Source organism: Physeter macrocephalus, chromosome 17, assembly GCF_002837175.3.
Source record: "Physeter macrocephalus isolate SW-GA chromosome 17, ASM283717v5, whole genome shotgun sequence".
In the NCBI taxonomy this organism is placed as follows: domain Eukaryota; kingdom Metazoa; phylum Chordata; class Mammalia; order Artiodactyla; family Physeteridae; genus Physeter; species Physeter macrocephalus.
This window is the reverse complement of record NC_041230.1, coordinates 41,761,721-41,773,999: the sequence shown is the minus strand read 5'-3', so window position 1 is coordinate 41,773,999 and position 12,279 is coordinate 41,761,721. Positions and strand designations below refer to the sequence as shown.

General features: G+C 42.3%; 1 protein-coding gene across 1 annotated transcript in view; it reads right to left on the bottom strand.

Annotated features, from left to right (window-relative positions):
* Positions 1-4,149, bottom strand: part of AP1G1 (adaptor related protein complex 1 subunit gamma 1) — an 82,269-nt gene extending 78,120 nt beyond the window's left edge. Inside the window, exon 1 of the mRNA XM_007115820.2 lies at positions 3,821-4,149. The gene's annotated coding sequence lies outside the window, so the exon portion shown is untranslated. The remainder of the gene's footprint in view (positions 1-3,820) is intronic.
* Between the last annotated feature and the right edge of the window lie 8,130 nt (positions 4,150-12,279).

Sequence of the window (12,279 nt, the reverse complement as noted above, 5' to 3'; positions counted from 1 at the left end):
CAGGGGACATGGGTTCGTGCCCCGGTCTGGGAAGATCCCACATGCCGCGGAGCGGCTGGGCTCGTGAGCCATGGCCGCTGAGCCTGTGCATCCGGAGCCTGTGCTCCGCAACGGGGGGAGAAGCCACAACAGTGAGAGGCCCGCGTACCGCAAAAAAAAAAAGCAAATGGAAAAATCCTAATACTTTTTAACAAAGATGATTTTCAAAACCTATAAGCCAAGAAACATAAGAACTTAGATAAATCTATATGTTCCCTTAATTTTAAAACTGCTTGCTACTTTAATACCATCCTGCATGAAAGAAACTGAATATAAGTAACAAAGGGATGAAAGAACGCCAAAATCAACTGAGAACGATTCATAAAGGAAGACTGAATGACAAGCACCTAAAACAGATAAACAAGTTGCTGCAGTTTGAAGAAAGGTAGTAGTTTTAGATTTTCTGAAGCTAAATCTAAATAATAGTTTTAAAGTTCTGATATCAAATCCTGCTGTATACACAAAATTTTTAAATCCTCAGCAAATGCAAATAAGGGGATTAAGCATTTTGAAAATCTGTTTTGGTATGTATTTTCCCAATTCAATTTTTTTAATTAAAAAATAATCTTTTGGAAAATACTCATTCAACTTTTTCAATTTGCATAGAGTTGTTACAAATCACATAAGAACTTGAGTTTTTGTTTTTGTACACGACTGATTTCAAGACTACTTTAAAAACAGTGAGATGAAATATCACCAAGGCATTGCTGACAATTTTTGTATTTTATACTCTCACTCTAAAATTCATCTTCAAGTCTAGAACTGCTGTCAGTGAAACAGATCAAAGAACAAGCAACTGCTCCAAAAGAAAGTAAACTGAGGTTTCCTAAACAATGTTTATTTCAAGTATAATCCCAACAACCCCTTAGACAAAGCAGACATTCAAGTATGTGCTGATCAATCAAAGGTGCACTAAAATTGGGGCTTCCCTGATGGCGCAGTGGTTAAGAATCCGCCGGCCAATGCAGGGTACACGGGTTTGAGCCCTGGTCCGGGAAGATCCCATATGCTGCAGAGCAACTAAGCCTGCACTAAGCAGCTAAGCACCTGAGCCTGCACTCAAGAGCCCGCGGGCCACAACTCCTGAAGCCCGGGCGCCTGAAGCCCACGCTCAGCAACAAGAGAAGCCACCACAATGAGAAGCCCGCGCACCGCAACGAAGAGTAGCCCCTGCTCACCACAACTAGCGAAAGCCCGCACACAGCAACAAGGACCCAACGCAGCCAAAAATAAATAAATAAATAATAATATTTTTTTTAATGTGCACTAAAATAAACACTTTACTTATCATTTGCAAGGCAAAGGATGCTTTCTCCAATTGAATGCAAACTACCTAAGAATGAATGACATTTAAATACCAGTACATAATACCATGAAATGAACTGAGTAAATAACACCTATCTGACAGCTCTTCCAATACCTTGTTTTAAAAGTGTATCTCATTCACCCTCCAACGCAAGGGACTTGGGTTTGATCCCTGGTCTGGGAACCAGATCCTGCATGCTGCAACTAAGGAGTACACATGCTGCAACTAAGACCTGGTGCAACAAGGATAAATTAAATAAATAAAAATTTAAAAATAAATGTTTAAAAAAAGAAAAAAGTGTATCTCAGAGACTTCCCTGGTGGCGCAGTGGTTAAGAATCCGCCTGCCAACGCAGGGGACACAGTTCGAGCCCTGGTCTGGGAAAACCCCACATGCCGTGGAGCAACTAAGCCCATGTGTCACAACTACTGAGCCTGCCCTCTAGAGCCCGCGAGCCACAACTACTGGGCCCGTGTGCACAACTACTGAAGCCCACACACCTAGAGCCCGTGCTCCTTAACAAAGACAAGCCACCCCAATGAGAAGCACGCACACCGCAACCAAGAGTAGCCCCTGCTCACTGCAACTAGAGAAAGCCCGTGCGCAGCAACGAAGACTCAATGCAGCCAAAGATAAATAAATAAATTTATTTATTTATTTTAAAAATAAATAAAATTTAAAAAATATATAAAAGTGTACCTCAGAAATGGAACATTTCAGTAACAACTACAAGGGGATACTCAGTAAATGAGTGAGAATTCCATATATGTTCTGTTTGACATTTCTTTAAACCAAAAGAGAAAACTCCATAGCTTCAGAGTAAATACACAAATAGTAAATATATTTTTGAAAAGTCTCCTTAAAACAAATAACAAGAACACTATGTACAATGAAAACATTCACTCTTCTACTAAGACATCATAGGACTAGTACAGGAATTTATCTACCTGATAAGAACAACGCACTTATACATAGATTAGAAGTATTAAATGATTTGATCCAGTTCAAGTTATAAATTTAAGCTTCAGCAGTCACTAGGCTACAATCTCAAATAAGTTATTTCTCTTTTGCAGATGTTAAAACGCAGGCTGAGGTGAAATAGAGGACTCAATCACACCTAACTTGAAATGTAAGAAATAATCAGTGAATTGCCGTGAAATGCTTTTTATTCAAGCATGCTATACTGCAAAACATACGTTCAGAGTAGAATAAAAGTGGTGAAATTATGGGTACCTGGCGAGTCTATATTTTTAAAACAGAAGTTAAGGGGTATACAGTCTGACAAGCACTATGGAGAACAGTAAAAGTGAGTATTTAAAATCCAACTATCCCCGGAAAAATCCGATACTCGAAGTCAATCCAAGCATCTTTTTAGAGTTAGTCAACGAAGAACACTACCGTACAAACCACTTGAAAGTTAAAATCACTAAGAAATTTTCATTCACTCCTCTCTTCTGTTAACTAATCCCTACAGTAGCCAAAAAAGTTACTTTCCTTTCTACCAATGTCAGATTAAGATTCTTTAAAAAAAAAAAAATTCTGTTTCACAGGCAGATTTCCATGGGCAGGGATATACATCAAGAAAAATACTAAGTGTCAAAAAGTACCCAAAAGCTAAGTGTTCAGCAAAGGAAGGGAATCCACAAATGAGAAAACATCTGACAGCCTCTCCCTACCACCTTCCCCCCAAAAGCCCTTTAATGAGCTTTATAAACATTTACTGTTGAAGTACACTCTGAGCGAGTGGTTCGACGAATCTCCTACACCTAACAAGGAAACACAACCAACGTCCCGACTCTGTCAAGCGGTCAAGAAGATCGGGAGAATTATTAGTTATCGACGACTGCAGGATCAGGAGTTTGAGAGAAGGGTAAGCAGTGTATTCGCAAGTGCGTTTAAGAAAATAGGGGAGGAAAAAAAAAACCAAAAAAAGCCCAAAAAATTGGGAAAGAAGTTGGTCGGAAGGCTAGAGAGAAGCGAGGCCAATGTCCAGTTTGAAGAGAACGGCAATGCAGGTGCAGACGACGTTTAACTAAGCATTTGGAAGTGAAGAGAGTTCCACGAAAGACCTGACCCAGGTACAAGATACAAGAACGCTGATACGTGGCACAGAGAAGACATGCGGGGGTGAGACCCGCCCCGCAAACCCCAAGCTCTCTGAATAAGCCCCAAAAGGAGGAGCGCAGCCTGAGAAAATCAATGGGTCCAAGGAGGCCCGCACCGGCCGGGCAACGCCACAGCAAGGAACGCAGCCGCGCGCGGACCCTCCCAGTCCGACGCCTCGGGGTCGGCGCTCAAGAAGTCCTAACAACCCCTGAGCTCCGGGCCCCCCCTGTCCCAGCTTCTGTCCTCTCTTCACCCCCCACGGTCTGGGACCGGACACCTGGGATTGACAGGAAGCTTCTGGCCGAGCGCTCCCGGCAGGCGCGGGGTAAAAAAAGGCAATATGCTCTTAGCGCCGCGAGTGACACTCACCGGCCCGAAACCTCGAACGAAACCTGCAGCTCCGGGGGCGGCGGCAGCAGTGGCAGCAGGGGTAGCAGGAACCGAACATCCAAAATGGCGGCTCCCTCGGCCTCACCACCGCTACTGCAGGCGGAGGGATCCTTAGGTCGGAAGGAGTTTTTAACTAACTTTGCACGCTATCGCAGAAACTTCGGTCCCTATCCCCCTCTTCTTGTCGATCCCGCGTCCCCTGACCGCAACTTCTCAAGACTCCCCTCTCCTATTATCCAAGAACTCGGACCCCGCCGAGGACTATTTGCCAAGGAGGAGGTGACTGCTCCTGGCAGAGCGACGCAAAGCGTAGCAAGGTTCGGGGCTGTCACTGATGACGCGAGACGCTGCTGCCGAGTCACCGCTGCGAAGAGTCTGAGCGAGAAAGATCCGGTCGACCGCAGAGCCCACGGACATTGGTTCCGCTTTGAGGGGGCTACCAGGAAGTGGCGGGGCCACCTGAAGAGGGTGGGGCTCGCAAGGTAGCGAGGGAATTGAGGAGGCGAGGCAGGTGGGGGCGGAGAACACTGAACCAGGCTGTGCCGGTCCTAATCCACCAGAACCGCAAATTCTCACCTATCACGTTTGAGACCTTAGCTTTCTCTTTAGGTTAACTTCAGGAACATGCTCCAAGTGGTCTTGGATTCTGAGGTTTTTATGGCATCTTTGCAATGTATTTTATAAAAGTGAAAAGAGAGGATGACACAGAAGAATAGATTCCAAGCCCAGTTTCACCTTTCAACCTGTGCATTGAAAAAGATATTTAAACTCTCTGGGCTTCAATTTCCTCAAATGTAAAAAGAGAGGATTGTGACTAGTGATAGCTAAAACCACTCCAGAATGGGCTTTCTGACTGTGATTCCATGCACTAATGACCTGAAACAAAAACAGTCCAACCATACAGGCCCTGGCTTGATAAATAATCACTAACACCTGACACGAATATTTTCCATGTTTATGTAAAGACAGCCAAGATATCTTGGCCCGTTTAAAGGAAAGGTGACCTAACGTTCCTTCAGATGAAATGGCAATAAAGTATCCCTGAAAGTGAATAAAGCAGAGCACCTAGCTAGATGACAAAGAGAACTGAACTAACCACAAATCTTGAGTTTAGGACCTGTCATCGGCAGGAGGTTGTACTTTTTTACATTGCCGGTTTCATGCAGGGGATTTCAAAACAGTTTACAAAAATTGAATTGAGTAGGCCCGCGGGTACAATTTCAATCTTGAACTACTGGGGCATGCCAAGTGGCCGTAAAGAAAGGAAGCCAAGGGCGTAATAATATTAATTATCATTTTTCATTATTAAATATTGATATCACATTGTTTATAAAAGCATCTTCGTATATGTAATCTAATTTGACCCTCGCGACAACCTCCTGAGTCAGACTAGACAAGCATGAGTAACTTCGTTTACAAATAAGGAGACTGAGGCTCAGAGAAGCTGTAACTTGCTAAACGATCCTCCCTCTCCCCTCCGCCACTGGGGTTCGTCTATGTGGTACCACCTTAGGAGTTAGAAAATTGTAGGTAACCACTCACCCTCCCCCACACTCAGAGTGGTATCAACTGAGAGCAAATGATTTGGGGAGCAGAATGCTTATGGAATTCAGTCACCTCATATCCCCTCCATGCGCTACTGTATAGTGCAGCTCTTGATCACAGGGCAAGTAAAGTGTAAAACTAGAACACCGTAATAATGCCATAACGCAGATTTCACTGAGGTATAGCTATACATGCTAAAGGACAGTATGGGGCTCCCGTAAAAGTAAGGAGTTTGCAGGTTCCAAAGCAGTTACCTACAGCATTCTGTTTGCAAGTCACAAAAATTTGCTTAGACGTCGAATTTAAGTGTTTACCATTGCAAACCACAAAAGAAAAGTTAAACTATCTTCTTAAGAAACAGGAAGGAGCTTGGATTCTACCATGCCAAGTGGCAGAACATTAAAGAGAAAATGACAGACATTATAAAATGTAAACCCTCTTCATGTATTTTTTTACTTATATTTATCTTTATAATTACCAAGCTCCTCTCGTAATGCAACTGAAAATTAAAAGCAATTGACCCAATATATAGCATAATCATCATTATCCTGGGATCTTTGGTTTCTGTGGCTAGTTATTAAAGTTTGGGAAAACTTACTGCCCATCTACTAAAACATAACCTCAAATTTCAGATAAATAAATTACAGCACATCAATAAAGTAGAATACTATGCTGCCAATAAAAATGAAACTATACCTCTATCTTTATTAGCAGGGTATGGCAGATTTTTAAAAACGTATTACAAAATAGTATCATAGGGCTTCCCTGGTGGCACAGTGGTTAAGAATCCGCTGGCCAATGCAGGGGACACGGGTTCAAGCCCTGGTCCGGGAAGATCCCACGTGCTGCCGAGCAACTAAGCCCGTGCGCCACAACTACTGAGCCTGCGCTCTAGAGCCCGGGAGCCACAACTACTGAAGCCCACACGCCTAAAGCCCGTGCTCCACAACAAGAGAAGCCACCGCAATGAGAAGCCCGCGCACCGCAATGAGGAGTCCCTCGCGCTCGCCACAACTAGAGAAAGCCCATGCGCAGCAACAAAGACCCAACGCAGCAATAAGTAAATAAAATAAATTTTAAAAAAATAGTATTATAAAATGAGCCTGTAAAAAGTGTATATATACACAGAAAAAAATGTTGAAGGATAAAACTAAAATGTAAAAATGATTATCTTTGGATGGTGGGATTATAGAGGACTTTTATTTTCTTTATTACGTTTTGTTTTTTGCAAAAAGTATACTGTATTTTTATTTGGAAAAAAAGACTTTCACATTTTGGGGGGGAAAAAGTCCTTATAAGATAATGTAGTTTTATGGATCCAAATACTAAAGGAGATTTTTGTTTTTATTTCTTTTAATTTATTTTACTTTATTTTTGGCTGTTTTGGGTCTTGTTGCTGCATGTGGGCTTTCCCTAGTTGCGGCGAGTGGGGGCCACTCCTTGTTGCGGTTCGCGGGCCTCTCATTGTGGTGGCTTCTCCGGTTGTGGAGCACGGGGTCCAGGCGCACGGGCCCAGTAGTTGTGGCACACAGGCTCGGTAGTTGTGGCTCGTGGGCTCTAGAGCACAGGCTCAGTAGTTGTGGTGTATGGGCTTAGTTGCTCCGCGGCATGTGGGATCTTCCCAGACCAGGGTTTGAACCCGTGTCCCCTGCATTGGCAGGCGATTCTTAACCACTGCATCACCAGGGAAGTCCCAGATTTTTGTTTTGAAAACAGCAACAGCCAGAAAGGATTCAACAAACTTCTGGCAATAGATAGTGGCTGGGGAAAAAAGATCATTGTTTTTATGGTTTTGTTTATTATTGATAACTAGTATGCTTCAATTTAACAAATAATAACAACAAAAACCAAAAACAAAACTGAAGAGGCATCTCTAGGAGTCAGACCACTCAGATGTCAGTCCTGGCTGGGTTTAACTGACTTTGTGCCCTGAGCAAAGTGTTTAATATCTCTGAACCTGTTTCCTCAGCTGTCCAATATTTATTTATGACTTGCTTTGTTCCAAAATGGATTCTAAGTGGCTTATTATCCAGAGGGATCAAATGTGTGAAAGCACTTTGAAAAGTATCAGGCATCATGAGAATATAAATATAAACACTTTTTGTTCCACCTCACAATTCAACCAAAGCACTTACTGATTGCCTACTACTGGTGCAGTAGTGTGTTCTGTCTTACAATTTACAAAAATATTTTCATATATATTGATTCATTTGCTCCTCACCCACCATGAGCTTGTAAACCATGCAGGCACTATAGCATAGTAGTTAAAAGTGTTGTTTTCTGGTGCTAGACTGCCTGGATTTAAACTTGCTCTTCCTCTCTTTATTGTGTGGCCTTCAGCAAGTTGCCTAACATCTCTGAGCATTTCTGAACCTCAGTGTACCCACCTGTAAAATGGAGTTAATAGTAGCACCAGCATCTTGGGACTTCCCTGACAGTCCAGTGGTTACAACTCCACATTTCCACTGCAGAGGGCATGGGGTTGATCCCTGGTTGGGGAACTAAGGTCCCACATGCCACGTGGCATGGCCAAAAAAAAAGTAGCATCAGCATCTTAAGGCTGATATGATCATTAAATGAGATGATACATTTAAAGTATTTAGAAACAGCAGGTGGCACTAAGTAAGGGCTCAGTAGGTATTAGCTCTCTTTAGGATAAATATTATCATCCCTATTTTAGGTACAAGGAAACAGAAGTTCAGGGAAATTAAATGATTTGTCACAGCTTCAAACAGCAGAGATCAGATTCAAATCTAGATCGTCCAACTTTGGATGTATCTTTTAGTCCATACAGTAATCATTCAGTGAATGTGCTGCCTGAGTCTTTCCACTACACCACACTGCCCTGGGTGCACAGAATATGTAATAGACAATGCAAAAGAGACAGTCCCTACCCTGCTGATAATTATAATCTCGTTGAGGAAAACTAGATATTTTTTAATCCAGAAAAATATCAGTGATATTATTACTCAGCAGATAAGTCCTAGTTCCCCAAAATCAGAAATATGAGAGGTCACTGGGCGCCAGAGCAGTGAAAGATGGTTTTGGAAGACATGGCATGTCAGTTGGAATCTGTGGTACTAGAAGGGGACCTGTTCTCTTGGGCCTAGATGCAGCAGGATTCTTAAGTGACTCGGTATCAACAGCTGAAGCCATATGACCTTTGCAGAGCATGGGGAAAGCTCTCACTACAGAAACGTGGTCAGCGTCTTTCACAAGGTACTCTTCCTGCTTCTCCACGTGCCAGAGCCCTCAGCCTAGAAAGGAAAGGAAAGAGGGGATGCAACCCTGGAGGAAATACACTGACGTGAGTCAAAGAGGCAGTTCCACTGGCCTGTTTTGCTATCCTCTGAGTCACCTGAATCTATAAATAAGCCTGAGAGACAAAGTAAAATTAGTCCCTCTGTTGTCTATGTAATGTTTTCACAAAAAGCATTTTTACAATTCTTTTAAAGGTGGCCCCTAAGCACAATTTATCCTGGCCTGAGAAAAGGTTTTAGGAATCAATCCTACAGTTATAACAAAACCCAGAAATGATGTAAAAATTAATATTCCAATAGCTAACTCCATATACTCTTTGACCTCCTACCAAGAGCATTAGAAATCTGCTATATGTTCCTTCAAAGTAAAGACCAAAGCCCAGAGGATACGAGGCTCTGACAAGCTTCCTCTTAGCTTTTTAAAGACTTTTTAAAAAGAGGAAACCCATAACTAATAAGAACCTGCTGTATTTAAAAAAAAAAAAAACAAACAGGCAACCCAAAGTGCCACCTGAGATGTTTTATGTCACAATATTTTTAAAATTAATTAAATTAATTAATTAGACTTTTGGCTGTGTTGGATCTTCATTGTTGCACACGGGCTTTCTCTAGTTGTGGTGAGCAGGGGGTACTCTATTGCGGTGGCTTCTCTTGTTGCGGAGCATGGACTCTAGGCGCGCGGGCTTCAGTAGTTTTGGCACGCCGGCTCAGTAGTTGTGGCTTACGGGCTCTAGAGTGCAGGCTCAGTAGTTGTGGCTCACGGGCTTAGTTGCTCCACGGCATGTGCGATCTTCCCGGACCAGGGCTCGAACCCGTGTCCCCTGTATTGGCAGGCGGATTCTTAACCACTGCGCCACCAGGGAAGTCCCTATGTCACAATATTTTGTTTTTTCTAGAGTAGATGTACTTCGTGTGTAAATGGGTCTATACTATGCTGGCACCTTTGGAGTGAAAAATCTTACCAGATATGAGACTGCAACCATCTCAAACCCCAACTTGAGGAAATGGTGCCAGTTTCCTGTTTAGAAAGACAAAACTGAGGAGGGGGACTTAGGGGAGGGGGGAATGAAGGCAGTCGAAAGGTACAAACTTCCAGTTATAAGATAAATAAGTACTAGGGATGTGATGTACAACATGATAATGAAAGTTGCTAAGAGAATAAATCCTAAGAGTTCTCATCACAAGAAAAAAATTTAAGTTTGTACCTATTTGAGATGATGGGTGTTCACTAAACTTGTGATAATCACTTCATGGTGTATGTAAGTCAACTCATTATGCCGTATACCTTATTCTTATACAGTGCTGTGTGTAAATTATATCTCAATAAACTGGAAGAAAAAAAAACACCTGAGGCCACCAGAGAAGGATGCACCATCCAGAAACAGAGCAGGGCTTCTGACTCATTGTTTCCTACACAAGTTATTTTATTTCCTTAGTATGGGCACCGTCATTTCCCTGGAAGGATTCACGGTAAAATGGTTTACTTTTCCTTTAAGTGCATAGCCCCATCCTTGTTCTTTTAAAATCAGTCAGTCCTACAAGTTGCTTTAAAATTAGCCTGGGAAGTCCAAGAAGTGTTGGGACATCCACAGTAACTGGGGCAGCCAGTTCCTGGTACCCAGTTCAGGGAACACCAAACTCCTCCGCCAAGCTATTCACACATGCCAGAGGATGATCTAGGACTTGACCAGGTGCCAGGGTGAGGTGCCTTATCCCAAGGAGAGGCAGACAGAGAACCATAAAGTTTAAGAGATGGAAGAGATTGTACATGAGAAAACTACAGACCCACACACAGGTGGCCATATTAAAATTTGTGCCCAGGAGCCCTGATTCCCAAACAAATAGTCAATCCAGGACTAAGGAATTAGGTGGTTTCATCAGCATTTCAAGGCTCGGTTAAGAGCTTCAAAATCGACTTCCTCAGAACCATAATGACATTGTTTTATATTATGAAAGTAAAGGGTATGTGTTACACATATATACTGAAGTATTTACAGATGAAATTATAGGCATAATGTTTGAGATTTACTTTAAATTCCTTCTCTCTCTCAAAAAAAGAGGAAGAGATAGGGAGATGAAATAAAAGCAGCACAATATTGATAACTTGAAACTGAGAGATGGGTACATGAAAGTTCATTATATTATTTGCTCTAATTTTGTATATGTTTAAATTTTTCATAATAAAGTTTTCTTTGTTTTATTTTTAAGCAGAGGACTTGAAGCTGAGCAATACACAAGGTGGTTCAGACAAAAATTTCAGCAAGGAAAATCAGAGTCAAATTATGTCTGAGGGCTTCCCTGGTGGCAGAGTGGTTAAGAATCCGCCTGCCAATGCAGGGGACATGGGTTGGTGCCCTGGTCCGGGAAGATCCCACATGCTGCGGAGCAACAAAGCCCGTGCGCCACAACTACTGAGGCTGCGCCCTAGAGCCCTTGAACCACAACTACTGACCCCACGTGCCACAACTACTGAACCCCGCGCGCCTAGAGCCCATGCTCCGCAACAAGAGAAGCCACCGCAATGAGAAGCCCGCGCACCGCAACGAAGAGTAGCCCCCGCTCGCCGGAACTAGAGAAAGCCCGCGCACAGCAACGAAGACCCAATGCAGCCAAAAGTAAATTTAAAAAAAAATTAGGTCTGAAATATAAAATCTTTTAAAAAAGAGCTTCACGAGGTCAGAAATGCTTAGCAATGCGAAAAGAATAAAACAATTTCTCTTTACTTCATACTGAAGGAACACAGTAAAAATAATTAATGCATATGGTTCTTTAGGTTTTTTTTGACTTCTCCAGAATTATGTACACAAAGTTATGAGATTTTTATACTGTTTTCAACATAAGAGAAAATTGTTTTCACTACATAGTAATTAAATATATGTACTCTAAATCAATACACATTAAAGACTTTCAAAATTGATCAGCTCTTAAAAATGTTCTTTGCAGTCTATACTGTGGTATTGTCAAGAGGTAGATATAAGACTATAGCCCTATTTTCTTTTTTTTCTTTTCTTTTTTTTTTAACGTCTTTATTGGAGTATAATTGCTTTACAATGGTGTGCTAGTTTCTGATTTACAACAAAGTGAATCAGTTATACATATACATATGTTCCCATATCTCTTCCCTCTTGCGTCTCCCTCCCTCCCACCCTCCCTATCCCACCCCTCTAGGTGGTCACAAACCACCCAGCTGATCTCCCTGTGCCATGCGGCTGCTTCCCACTAGCTATTCACCCTGCGTTTGGTAGTGTATATATGTCTATGACACTCTCTCACTTCGTCACAGCTTACCCTTCCCCCTCCCCATATCCTTAAGGCCATGCTCTGTAGGTCAGTGTTTTATTCCCATCCTACCCCTAGGCTCTTCATGACATTTTTTTTCTTAGATTCCATATATATATGTAGCATACGGTATTTGTTTTTCTCCTTCTGACTTACTTCACTCTGTATGACAGACTCCAGGTCCATCCACCTCACTACAAATAACTCAGTTTCATTTCTTTTTATGGCTGAGTAATATTCCATTGTATATATGTGCCACATCTTCTTTATCCATTCATCAGTCAATGAACACTTAGGTTGCTTCCAGGTCCTGTCTATTGTAAATAGAGCTACAGTGAACATTGTGCTACATGA